Source organism: Nannospalax galili, unplaced genomic scaffold (genome assembly GCF_000622305.1).
Source record: "Nannospalax galili isolate Female #2095 unplaced genomic scaffold, S.galili_v1.0 scaffold551, whole genome shotgun sequence".
In the NCBI taxonomy this organism is placed as follows: Eukaryota; Metazoa; Chordata; class Mammalia; order Rodentia; family Spalacidae; genus Nannospalax; species Nannospalax galili.
In genome coordinates, this window is record NW_008329034.1 from 55653 (window position 1) to 70256 (window position 14604).

General features: G+C 38.7%; 2 pseudogenes; both read left to right on the forward strand.

Annotated features, from left to right (window-relative positions):
- The first annotated feature begins 3151 nt into the window (after window positions 1-3151).
- On the forward strand, window positions 3152-4096 carry LOC103731777 (annotated as a pseudogene).
- An 8244-nt stretch (window positions 4097-12340) lies between these two features.
- On the forward strand, window positions 12341-13307 carry LOC115069803 (annotated as a pseudogene).
- The last annotated feature ends 1297 nt before the right edge of the window (window positions 13308-14604 follow it).

Below are 14604 nucleotides of genomic sequence, written 5' to 3' on the forward strand. Positions count from 1 at the left end.
GCTTTAATTCACAAAATAAATTTATTCCCAATTTTCATGAAAGCAATGAAGAATCTATACACAGATGTTGTGATTATTATTAACTGGTATGATTTCCACAAGGTATGGAAATGGCAAATTCAAAGCCGACTGGATTTATTGTTTATTAGTTACATCAGTTTTATATTTAGTGATGGAAGGCCAAAATGGACTAAAAGATAGAATATTTTAATTTTGCCTCTTGGACTTTGAATGGGTTATCTGGGTTCAGCTGTGATGAAATATCAATGTCTGATGAAGGGTATAGATGGAAGGAATGGGGAAATCAAGAGCCTAGTACTCTCTCATGCATCAGAGCATCAAAAAACTTTAATGTTTGCTGGTTTCCGCCCATTCCAAATTAGCTATTATACAGTAATTACCTGTTTTAATCTAGCAGGTTCACTTGTTTCTGGAGTGATACACGTAATTATAGAGAACATCCAGTTACTCTAGTCAGGGAAACAGACCCACTATGAAAAGCAAAATCCCCCTACTCATCATATATGTAGATAAAACCTCTTTCTCTACAGATACTATCTCAATATATGTGATCAATTTGGAGTGCATCATAAGGGAGTTATAAAAAGTGTTGTGAATGACCACTGAAGAAAAGAGAAGCAACTTCTTAAAAACAGCTTTCTATTTATAGTGACTCTTCCATCCTGGATAACAGCCCTGCAATTTCGCATTAGCAGAGGCATCAGCTGAAGCAGGACACTGGCTGAGTCATTGCAATTCAGCCATGTTCGAGTGACCATTCCAGGATGTGTTGAGTCTAAGGCTGCATTTCAGCATAAGATCTTTTAGTATCGAGAGCATTCACCATAAGATATTTTAGTATCAAAAGTTCTGTGCTGTGATATAAGTGATCAACTCTGAGTAAGGTCAGACTGTCTTGAAATGATCCAGTGTGCCTCCAAGATGAAAATGGAACACTAGACTGCATTTCACCTACTGATTTTGGAATTTCTTTATAAATAGTCTTAATAGGTAGATAAAAGGGAATTGGTTCATTTGACTATTTAGATGACAGAAAATTATGTTCAGGGAGAACTGTTACATTTGGGCACCAAACACTAGTGATAAGCAAATAAGGGCTTTCCAAATGTGAGTGGTAGATATTGATCTGTTTTGGATATAACATTCCTTTCATTTTATTTTCCTTTTCAGGCTGTATTATGCTATGCAACTCACACTGGCTTTAAACTTGCAAAGGTCCTTTTTCCTCCACCCAAGTGCTGGCATTACACATGCCTGCCATCCCACTGTCTTCAATGTAGTATAACCTCAGAAGGTAAAGCTGTGAAGCAAATGTTTCTCTGATCACTTATCACTGCCACTCAGTCTACCCATACTGTCTAATTTCATAGCTCAGAAGACAGAATCCTAGAATGTCTACCTGAATAACTAGAGCCACTAAAAGGACCAATTGCATTTTGTAATAATAGGGTTGTAGGGCCAAATGAGGGAGTCAAAAGATAGTCAATCAATCTGAGATTGATTTCTTAGCCATAAACCAGAAGATACTTGGTCAACTGTAATACCATTATGCACTGTGTGTGTATGTATAAATTAAGACAAGCATAGCATGTGGTAAACAAAGAAAAATTCATAGTGATTGAATTACTGGTGTAGAACCAAAACTGAGACAGGCTTGCAATGTATATTGTTTAGTATGTTTAATTATGTAACTGCAATTACGCTCATTTTAAAGATGAGAAGAAAGAGCTGAATCAGAAAAGAGGTACTGATACCAAAGTCACACAGTATACAGAAAAACTGGGATTGGAAGGAAGAAAAAAAATTTTATAAAACAACCAGAGAAAAATATAATGAAAATTGATGCAAATATAGGAACCCAAAGATAAATAAATTTAAAGATTTAATATTTATTTATTATTTTGTGTGCATATGTGTTTATATGTGTGTTTGTGTGTTTGTGTATGTGTGTGCACACAAGGCATGTGTGTGGAGATCAGAAAAATTGTTCTGGTTCTCTCCCAGCACTCTGTGTTGAGAAGACGCTCCACTGTTTGTATCTGCTGCTGTGCTGCATACAGGAGTTTCTTCCAGGTTCTCTTGTCTCTGTCTCCACTTGCTGTCAGAATACTGGTGTTTCTAAGATGTGGGGCAACACTACCACAGCCTCCTCTTCCTATTCTTCCTCTTCCCCCTTCTCATTCTCTCCTTCTCATTCTCTTCCCCTTCCTCCTACTCTTCCTCCTCCTCCTCCCTCATCCCTCCTCCTAATCTTCATCCTCATCCTCATCCTCATCCTCCTCCAACTTCATCATAACATGGATTCTAGGGACATAACTCAGGTCATCAGGCTTATGCAGCAAGCACTTTTACCAATTGAGCTATTTTTCCAGCCCCACAGAAGCAATTTAAGGCTTAAGAAAACAGAAATTGGCCACTGAGGATACGTTCAAAAAGTATATTGTGAACGCATTGTATGGTTTAGACAGGGCAACTGAGGTGGTGGACATCATGGAACTGATACTTCACACATGGAAATATGGGAATAAGAGGTGACATATGTGTATCCATGTGCATTAATGATGACACTGAATGATTAGAAATCCATACAAAGACCACAATTGCAAAGATATAAGCATGTGAAACTCTGGATTTCTCTTTGATATTAAAACTCAAAGTTTCTGTAGATTTGTTTAAACAGCATGTTCATAACATGTGAATGTCTTAGGTCTATATTTTCTGGGACCTTGCTTGTATGCTTTGCTTTCTCCTCTGTGCTTTTACTTTCCTGCATAGGAGAACAGGGAAGAGTGAAGGGAGTCCTGACATGCCTTCATATCAGCACACAGGCTCCAAGAAGAGCTCCAGGTCTGATGATACCCCATGCCTATTCTCATTGTGAGGAAGATGGACCCAACAAGGTGCCTCAGCTCCACCTCAGCCACAGATCCAACACTGCACCATTACCAAGATATAGATGCAGGTTGTATCAGCCTTTCTACTCAGAGATAGGTAAAAACAGAGGAAAAATGTGGTTTTACCTCAGCAGGTCTGGCCTCTCACTCTCAGCTTCTTCCTCCTACCAGTGATGCCTGACCCTAGGAGTGGATATCTGCAAGTGGTGGCTGGAAATTCCACCATGAATGCTAACATGTGGATCAATAATCAGAGCTCACTGGATGACATCATCCTACTGGGGTTTTCTGATGGGCTTTGGCTGGAAATGCCACTCTTTGTAATTTTTCTGGTGGCCTATATCTTTTCCTTTTTTGGAAATATCTCCATTATCTAGGTTTCCCATCTAGACCCCCAGCTTGACAGCCCTATGTACTTTTTTATCTCCAATCTCTCACTTCTGGATCTTTGCTACACTACCAGCACAGTCCCTCAGATGCTGGTCAACCTCAGAGCGCCAGAAAAGACTTATCAGCCATGGGGGCTGCATGGCCCAGCTTTATATTTTCCTGGCCTTGGGTTCAACTGAATGCATCCTTCTGGCCATCATGGCCTTCGACCGTTTTGCTGCCATTTGCAAACCCCTTCACTACCCGGTCATCATGAACCAGAGACGATGCATCCATATGGCTGCTGGCACCTGGATTAGTGGCTTTGCCAACTCTCTTGTGCAGTCCACTCTCATGGGTGTGGTCCACAGGTGTGGATGGAGGGTGATAGACCATTTCTTCTCTGAAGTTCCTGCCCTTCTGAAGATAGCTTGAACAGACACAACAGTGAATGAAGCCGAGCTCAACGTTCTCGGGGCCTTGCTGCTCTTAGTCCCGCTCTGCCTCATCCTAGGTACCTATGTGCTCATTGCTCAGGCAGTGATGAAGATTCGCTCTGCTGAGAGTCGCTGGAAGGCCTTCAACACCTGTGCTTCACACTTACTGGTGGTCTTCCTCTTCTATTTCACCGCCATCAGCATGTATGTACTGCCTCTCTCGAGCTACTCACAGGACAGGGGTAAGATCATGGCTCTCTTCTATGGCATCGTCACACCCACCCTCAACCCTTTCATCTACACCTTGAGAACAAAGATGTGAAAGCTGCGCTGGGGAGAGCACCTACCAGGGATTATTGGGTCAAGACGAGGTGAGGGGTAAAGAAAGACCTAAGTAACAATACAGACACATGTTTCCCTGACAAAGAAGATTCTGGAATCAGAATTGATAAGCGAACTGCGCATGAAATGGCACAGAATTCACAAGAGTAACTTGACCAGCAAGGGAAATCAACTCCTGGTGAATACTAAACTGAGCTTTAGGGAGTTGTGAAAGCACAGTCCTTCCCTCAACTTCCTGACCGTAGGAGATGCTTTACTGTGGACAGATCTGAACCCTGTGATTGAGGGGCTCACCCTGTGGCTACAGCGGTTGTGACTTTTGAGCCATAGCCAACATAGGCAGCAAGACTGTTCCATCTCTTTCACAATCTCAAGTACAGTAGGATCATTTTACAGATATGTTTTAGCAACCTCATCCATGTGAGTTCTCTTAGTAAATATAGAAATTTCATTTTTCACTTTAGGCTTCCATCTGGTATCTCAAAAACATGAGGAAGACTATTCTTACACTAGGAGACATAGGTAAAATAAGAATCACTTATGCATCTCTCAACTATCCTTGTTCAAAATGCTAATCTAAGAAGGGTTTTCAGACAAGCTAAGCAAGAAAAATCACAGCATTTAAGATAGAAATATGAGATAAAAATCTGTGGGATTTCTATCATGGAAATGATAACTTTAATAAAGATGATAATTTTAATGTTTTTCCATAAACGTTAGTCAGTCTTATACTCACACACACAACAAATTTTTGAGTTGGTGCCCTTCAAATAGGTCATGGTAAAAATAAACACAGAGCAATCTTGGGTAAGCAAGAAAACAGTAGGATATTATACAATAAGCAGTGACAAAAACACCCAGACAGAAATTTCTAGCTGAAGAAGGAAATTAGCTGGAATTTAGACACCTGAAATGTCAGTGCACCCAGGACAAAAAAATCTTAAGCCAATGTTGGGTCATGAGAATAACATTTTGAATTCTAAACTTTTATCAATCTGTCTTACATATTTTAGATTTTTGCTGTAAATTGATCAAAAATACATATTAGGCAGAAGTGTCTAGTCAGAATTGAGTTCAGCAATACCCAGCAGCAGTGCATGGAGTGGGAGAGAAGTATCATATTTAATCATATTTAATCATCAACAGATTCCCATTGAAAGAAAATAATGTGCAAGTTATGTGTCTTGGGGAAAATGTTATGATGTCATTGTTTATAGATTCTTCTTCAACAAATATGTGTACTAGCACTTGCCTTAACTCGATATCGAGTGTGTGTGAGAGAGGGAGAGGGGAGGGCACTGAAATATGGTTTAAGACACCTAGATAATATCTGAATATGTTTTCACTTACTTATAAGAGGCACTAAAAACTTAACACTTAAAATTGTATATGAGAAAAAAATTGTAGATGTATCCCATAAAGAAAAATATAAAAAAACTATTTCATTTAACCTATTTTCTATTTGGTAACTTATAAAATCATGAACAAGCACTCATCATACACAAAAATACAATATATAATCTTTATCATTCTTACTCCCTTAGCGCACATCAAAAAGCTTTCTTTATTAAACAACACTTTCCAGGTCTCAGCAATTCAGAGCACTTTCTGCTCTTGCAGAGGACTGGGGTTCAGTTTCTAATACCCACAGCAGGCATCACAAACACCTGTAGCTCCAGCTCCAAGAGATCTGACACCCTCTTCTGGCCTTAACAGGAACCTGTACACATGTGCACCTACATTCAGACACACACACAAATATGTATCTATAAACAAAAGAACAAAGAAAATCTTTAAAACCATACTTTCCAATATATAATCTACCCTATTTCTACTTCTGTTCTTCATCATCACTTCAAAATGATGGACTAAGAACTATTTATAATATAAGCTGAGTTCTTGAGAAATGTAAAAATTACTCTGAAAATTCTTAGTGTGTTTTATTGGGTTTTTGAAATTGGGGGAGGGAAGGTAAACTGGGGGGAATAGATTCTGGGATCTAAAACAAATCAGCATAGAATGAGAAAGATGAATGATCTTCACTGCCAAAATTGTGAAAAGTTGGAGTGAAAACTCTTAATATATCTTCTCATCACAAGTTTTACCCAAGAGATAAAATCCTCTAGGATGTTTGCGACACTGCATGCCATGGGGCTTTCACATACATGTCTCATATCTCTCCATATGTAATCTTTTCAGTTCCCATTCAGCATATTTACTACCACCTTCCAGTTGCTTCTTTCAACTCTGTTCATCCCCAGCCATGTGAGCGGTCCTTTCCTCAGATGGAAAGATGAATCCTGCTTGAACTTCCTATTTTTCTCAAGCTCACAGAACACTCCTGTAGCCTTTGGCTTCTCAGCACTGTGCTGTGAGTGTAAGTGGTCAGTAAACAGGACCAACTGGACAGGATCTACAACTGCCCTGGGCTTTTCTCCAAGGCCCACTTCTCTGATTCCCCTTCCTTCTAAATAAGCACTACAAACCAGCATATCCTGTCTGTGAAGACCACAGAGCTTCTCTACTTTCTGTGTTTCCCTGTGGGGAGGCACAAAGAGGTAGAACCTCAGAAAAGGTTGTCGTAAATACTTGGATGTCTGTGATTGTAGAAGAAAGAGAGTCAGTCCATTTCTTAATTCAAATACACTCTGGAAAAGGACTCAAAGTATTACAAAACTGTTTGTCACAGTGTTTATCACAAACACTAGCCTGTTCTTACATGGGATTCATAGCAGTATAATATAAAAAACCTTCTAATATGTATTAACAAGCAAGTTCATTGCATTAACGTAATCATTCTGCAAGCATTTAACCTCAGCCGTTGTGTGCTGGAAATACCAAGGAGATGCAGTTTCAACATGACATCTTCAGATTCTTAGTTTTACTCAGGAGATGAAGGCTCAAAGTTATCCAATATCAAAGCAGCTGTTTTGTATTAGAAAAAACATCCATGGATTATGTTCTTCAAATTGTGTGAAATTTTAAACAAAATCTTGAGTACTAAAGAACATGTTTTATTGATGATGGAAGTTGTTTTAGATCTATCTCCCAATTTCCAGGGGTGTAGACTCACTGTGCACATCACAGATCTTCCAGAAGAATGACAGAGATCAGATAGATAAAGGGCTCTATGTTTTACCTGAATAAATAAAATTCCAATTTCTGAAGAATTTTTCTTGGAAGAAATTAACATTTTCAAACACATAGTTAAGCGAATTAAATGATAAATGCTATAAAGGAGAAAAATAACATAATGAAAATCATCTTTATTATTGTTCTTGAAAAAATTTAAACTATTAGTAAATTTATTACTATAGTTGGTAAAATTTGCAAAAAAACAAAATGACCTTTAAATACAAAAACAAAAACAAGATAGAAACATTTAAAAAGGTAAAATATTTATATCAGATCAAACTGTAATCATGTTCACTAGAGATACATTGGTAAATTTGCAATGATACTCAAAACAAAAGTTTCTCATTCTTACCAAAAGTAGTGTTTTTTATTTTATTTTCTGTGGAGGTTTGAATGGGCAGTGTGCTCTCTAGGGTCAAGTATTTGAACACTTGTTGTATGGTCCTCAGTTGGTGGCACTGTTTGAGGAAGATCATGAATTCTTTAGGAGGTGTGGCCTTGCTGGAGAAAGCACATAATGTGGGTATGCTTTGAGAGTTCATAGCCTAGCCCTCTTCCCAGCTGCTCTCTCTGCTTCCTGCAGGTGCTTAAATATATCAGCTCTCAGTTTTCTTCTACAAGCACCTCCTGCTGCCATGCCTACTCCTACCATGATGAAGTCTTAACCCTCTGGAACCAGGAACTAAAAGAAACTTCCTTCTATAAGTTGCCTCAGTCATGGTGTTTTATCACAACAACATAAAAGTAACACATACATTGTCATAATAAATTCTGTATTCACTGACCCACTCACATACTCATCTTTCTACTGTTGCAGCAAAAACACTGCCCAAAACTAACTCGTGGAGCAAAAGTTTTATTTGATCTTACTCTTCCATGTGCTGGTACATCACAGGGAAACCAAGGCAGGAATTCAGGGCAGAGACATGGAGGCAGAAGGTGAAGCACAGACCATGGAGGAATGCTGCTTACTTCCTTGCTACTCAGGCCTGTGCTTAGCCTGCTTTCTTATATAATCCAAGACCACCAGCCCAGGGTTAGCACCACTTACAGTGGTCGGGGCCCTCCCACATCACTCAGCAATCAAGAAAATGTCTCACCGAAATGTTGACAGGACAGTCCAATGGAAGAAATCCTTCAGCTGAGTCTCCTTCCTTCCCAGGTGTGTAAAGTGGACAACTGAAGCATTCCAGTACACCCACTTTTCTCCGTGCACTCCTCCTTCCTACCATTGAAGACTCTGGTACCCACCATTGTCTCCACTTCGGAATGGTCTGCATTTTTAGATTCCACATGAGAATGAAACATGGTAGCTCTTTTTCTGTGTGTGGATCACTTCACTTGAGGTATATTGCCTTCCAGGTTCATCTCTTGTCACAAATGACAGGACTACATTCTTTTCATGAATGAACAACATCTTTAGTGCCTGTACAGTTGTTCATCGCTTCATCTATCTGTGGGCACTGAAGTTAATTGCATTCAATGAATATTGTGTATTATGTTGGTAGATATGCATGTGCAGATATCTCTTCAACATACTGAAATAACTTCTTTTGGAAAAGAACTCAATAGTACATTTTAAGGACCATATATATACATGCTCTATTTTTAATTTTTTGAGTACCTCTAACATGTTTTTCACAATAATTACAGTAGTCTTTATTCTCACCAACCATGTATGAATGCTTTCCGTTCTCCAGAACCTCTCCAGCTTGATATCAACCTCAGAGTAATTTTATAAAAACATAATATTAAGGCTAAGACTGTTTAATGCTAAGTGGCTGTTTAATGCTAAGTCTTTGATTCTGTGAATTTATGTACAGGAATTAGCAATGATCATTAACAATGGCTATTGAAATTGAAAACAAAAGAAAAAAAGTACTTCTGTTGTAGAAATCTGCAAATATAATCTGCAGGAAAAAAGGTATAAGCACTATTCATCTTTCCTTGTCTGGAATATGCAGCTATAATATTTATTTAAATCATGTGGATAATTACTCATCCTCCACTGTGGAGAGTCCCGAGGGAGAAGTCCTGAAAGTTTCATATTTTCCTCTTAGATGTTACTCTGAGAGCCAAGTCTCACACAGCCCTGGTGCCTGAGCAGATGACCTCACTTCAGGTGTGATGGACTTCACAAGCTAAAATGTCCCTTGCTTCCTATTCAGTCTGGCATGAATGTTCCTTAGTCCCGTCCTTCCCGGAAAAATGCACAGGTATTTCTAGAACAAAGGTATTGCGTCTCAAGGATCCAATGAAATTTTTTCCTATTGTGTAAGATCCACACTGGTGAGTAAATATCTCGAAATACTACAGAATTCATCCAACTTTTAAGTTGCGTACATCATCACTGATTTCAATCACCACAGATATGACTTCAAATCTGAGACCAATTACAGTCTAAATAGGCTGGAAAATAGATGCCAGAAAGTGAGTAAATCAAATGAATTATGATCATCTCAGTGGATGTAGTCTGGGCTCCTAAGAGCAGTCAGTCTTGCTTGGGTTGTCTACTAAACTCAGAGAAATTTTAACTGAGAAAAGTAATGTGAGTGTCTTGATAAATAATTAAACATTTTCTAGGTAAATGAGGAGGGATTTCTGGGTGAGGAGTTCTAAACATCAGAATATGAGTTAATGATGCAGAGCCTTCCAAGGTGATGGTTCCTTGATAGCAATCTAAGAATTCATTAATAGACACAGTATTTGACAGGATCTGCGATATCTCAATGAGAGAGATACTGGACAGTCAGAAGGGAACACGTTGCGAAAAATAGCATTTTGGACATATGGTTAGCAGATAAAATGTGAAGTTAAAACCAAACATGGCAAAGGTATTTGCATCTTGCATCTCTGCTTATCCTAGGACAGTCTAGAAACTTGACTGGAATTGAGTAAATTTGACGAATGATACTCTGCCAAAGACAACTGCCTCATCTCTAGTCAGGAGAAGGAATAAATGGAGAAATAACCAGCAGGTAGGACTAATATGTATTTGAATTTGAAGATGAGAGAGATGCTGGACAGGGAGGTGGTTGGGAGAGGAGATGAGCTGCGATGGGTGGACCCAGTTGTAAGTGGCTAACCATGAAGTAGGGCACAAGGCTCTGCAGTAGTGCTTAAAATCCTACAGCCTAGTAGAGATGCATAATATACAGAAAAGCAGCTCACTCAGCTCCTTTATGTCACACTTACAAGGATTTGTGTATTTTTGTAAGTATGCATGTGTATACATATACAAACGTATATGTACATGTGTGCATATTTGTATGTATGTGGGTATTTTTGTGTATGTATATGTGTTTGTGTATGTTTGTGAGTATGGTTGTGTGTTTGTATATGTGTTTGGGTATGCATATGAGCCTGTGTGTATGTATGTATATTTTTGTGTATACACGTATGTATATTTGTGTGTATATGTATGTTTGATTATGTGTGTTCAGTTACATTGTACATGTTTGTGTACCTGTTTGTGTATGCTTCTTTGTGTGTCTCTGTGAACGTTTGTGTGGGGCTATGTGTGAATGTTTGTGTGTATGGTTCTCTGTGCCTGTGTGTGTGTGCATGTTTCTTTGAGTGTGTCTGAGTGTTTGTGAACATGTTTTCTGTATATTTATGTGACTATGTGTGCATGTGTATCTTCATGTGTATGCGTGTGTGTGTGTGTGTGTGTGTGTGTGTGCCGCCAAATTAAGATTTTTTCCCTCAGAATTTCTCCGATGGAGGAATCCTTTCTGTAGAAATTTAATAGATGATTTTTTTCCTTAAATTCCACTGATAAAATGTACTAGAGCTAGGGAATAGATGGAACTTGTAATTTTCAAAACAGTGACAATTCTTAAAACATGACTTGATTGCTACAATACATTCATCTCTTGTTTCAAATTCAAACACTGAACTGGAAGTCTACAGAAGCCATATGAAGAAAGGTAGCCATGTCTTGGTCTACTCCCTGCTGTTGCCTTGAGTAAGATGTGGCTAGGAACACAGGAGTTCAATTAGGAAACATCTAGTTCTCAGATGGTTCCTTGTATAAAAGTAATCCTCCAAAATTTGTTTCAGTTATTTCTCAATATGAATTGCAACCAATAAGAGCCTTAATCAAGCTATGCTTAACCATTCTTCTTTATTGCTTAGGGATTAAGCAGTGGGGCACACCACAGTCTCCAATGGAATGGTCATGCCCTTTGTCCACAAGGATTTTATCTGTAGAGAACTGAAGTCTAACATGAAGAGTCTCCATTAAGTAAATATGACTTATTGTCAAGGTGGAAATTGAGGACAGATATGAAGAAGGAACAGCCTCTGTGCCAAGAAACTCACTGATGATGACACTAACAGGCCTGTCAGCAAGTCCATATATTTGAAAAGAAGATGAAGAAGGGAGAGAAGTTAGAGTGAATCAAGTGTTTTGTAATTTCACTGAGGAGGAAACAATAAGAACTAATGCTGTAAAGACCTTTATCCCCCAGCAAACATTCTGCCCATTACATAGAAACATACGTGTTTTAGAAAATTTATTATTTGTTCTATAATTCCCTTGAAAATATCTAATCCCTAATTCTACTACACATTTTGTAAACAGAAAAGTGGTCTCTGAAGATATCACCCCTCAGTCCCAATGTACCTCAAATTCCAATTCTAAACAGAATTCAATGCCTGTTATTATGTTACAATGCTTTGAACATATATTTTTTTTTTTTTTTTTCATTGACATCCAATGTAATGCTATGTTAAGACTCTTTTACTTAGTCTTCAAGGTTAAGCTGAGAAGTTCATACCCACTAAATATATACATTTTAAAATTACTGCCTCAGAGACAAGAAACATAACTGTTCTTTGAACTGACATCTCCGCTACCCTTACATTTAAGCTGTTCCTAATCCATTTATAAGGTCTTATTAGTAGCTCCCTTTTCTCTGGTCCAGAGAAGAGACTGCAGCTTTTCATTTCAATGCTAAGATATATGTAGAAGAAATGACATCACTATATCAACCTCATTTTCAATGGTTTTATTGAAAGTAAAATAATTCCCATCAATTCATTCAGTTTTTTCTCAGTTTAATAACTTGGCTCCACTCCAGACAATTGTTGATCACACTTAGGGTTTCTATCATACATTCTTTCCCAAACACAGTGACCATGATGAATGTGACCTCCAATACAGGATTCTATCTCATGGGCTTCTCTGGCAAGCATTAGGTTCAGATTTTACATGCCATGCTCTTTTCGGTGACACATCTGCTGGCTCATCGTCACCATCATCACCCTAGACCATCACCTGCACTCACCCATGTATTCCTTCCTGAAACATCTCTCTCTTCTGGACTTTTGTTCATCTCTGTCACTATCCCACAGTCCATTGCAAACTCCCTCTTGGACAATGGCTGTGTATCACTTGGTCAGTGTGTGCTGCAGGTTTCCTTCTTCATAGCTCTGGCCCCATCAGAAGTGGCCATCCTCACAATGATGTCTTATGACAGACAGGTGTCCATCTGTTGGCCACTGCAGTGGAAGACAGTTTGGATCCAGGTGTCTACAGGTGTGCAGTGATGGTGGTGTGGGTGGCAGGAGGCCTCTCTGGGCTCATGCACACACCTGTTACCTTCTCAACTCCTCATTGTGGGGTGAGATTTATTTACAAGTTCTGTGACATTCATAAAATGCTGAAACTATTCTGTTCTTATGCATTTGTCAATGAGATACAGGGGCTGCATTCACAACCTCTACAGCCTTTGTCTATCTGACCTCCATTTCATTCTTCTATGTTCAAATCTCCTCAGCTGTGCTGAGAATGCCCTCATCTAATGGTTGAAACAAAGTCTTCTACACTTGTCTACCCCACTTGTTCATAGTCACCTTCTTCCTCTCTACCATAGGCTTTTATTTTATAAGACCCCCTTCTGGTTCTCCATCAACTTTGTACCTCACCTTCTCTTTTTCCTACACTGTGATACCTCCAGCACTCAATCCAGTCATCAAAAACTTGAGAAACAAAGTTGTAAATGCAGCTCTTAAGAAAGTGCTGTTGAGAGAAGACATTTTTTTGGAAAATGACATATTTAAAAGTCATGTCCAAACTCTAAGGAGACACATTAAATCATTGTGATTTTTGTCCTAGATTGGAAGGAGGATGGGTCTGACTTCATCCCAGGGTTCCATTCCAAGCTTTTTTATACTTTATTTTTTCAGAGTTAACTTTATCAAGTGCAAGATGTCTAATCAAAGAATATATTTAAGAACGTGGTCCATCTTCCTCTAATTCAAGTGTTATTTCAAGTCAGCTTTTTGATATCGCTAGCAAATAAATGTGAAAAGCAGCTGGGCATGGTGGCTCATGCCTTTCATCCAGCAGCACATGGGAGGCAGAGGCAGGCAGATCTCTGTGAGTTTAAAACCTGTCTTGTCTACACTGAATTCCAGGCCAGCTAGGGCTACAGGGAGACTCTGTCTCCAAAAGACCAAAGGGAAAAAACACTGAGAGAAGGAGAGAATAGTTAGCTTGTAATGTGGCCAACATAATTTAAGGTTGACATTAACCAATATATCTGAGGTAAACCTATTTTGTCTACATGATGGTAGGTCTTTTCTGGCAATGTAATTTCTTATGAGCTGCCAAGTTACCTATAATTCTTAAGTATCCATAATGTTTGCTTCCTATTAAAAATATAATAGCTATTAACACAATTATTGAATCTCCAATAAAATTCATGTACTTCTTGTACATTCCTCTTTTTATGGGTCCCTTGAAACTAAAGTTACAGGTGGCTGATAAGAGCCATGTGTGTGCTGGGAACTGAACCTGGGTCCTCTGCAAGAGCAGCTACTGCTCTTATCCATTGATCCCTCTCTCCAGTCCTTTCTTCTCTTAATCCAGGTGACCTATTCTAGTTGTCCCCTTTCTACCAATGATGACCCAAAATTTAATGGGAAATAATTACTGCCACATCTTTAAGTATACGATACTTAAATATGATAAAGTTGTGACTCACATGAATAATTTTTCTGACTCATGGCTATTTATATGCATCACGAAGAAAATGCCTTGGTTCCCACATGTAGTTTATGTGTATGGATATAATTATAAAAATCAGAGCATTTGTCCAAAACTCATTCATGTTGTAGGCATCAAGCATCTTCTTTCCATTGCTGAAAAGGCTTGGATTATATTTTACCACCATCTCAAACTAAAAGAGACTTTAGCAAGATATTTACACAGCGAAGCATCCTGTGCCTGCCAAAACCAACCTTAAATAGTAGCACATGCAGAGCACAAGCCTGTGTGCAAGGCTGTGTCATGCCTGAAGACACAATTTTAAATCTCATCTCCATATCTCCCCCTTCCCACTCTCTCTTCCACACTGTTCCCAGATCCTACAGGAATCCATGTCCAGTTTGTAGCTGAG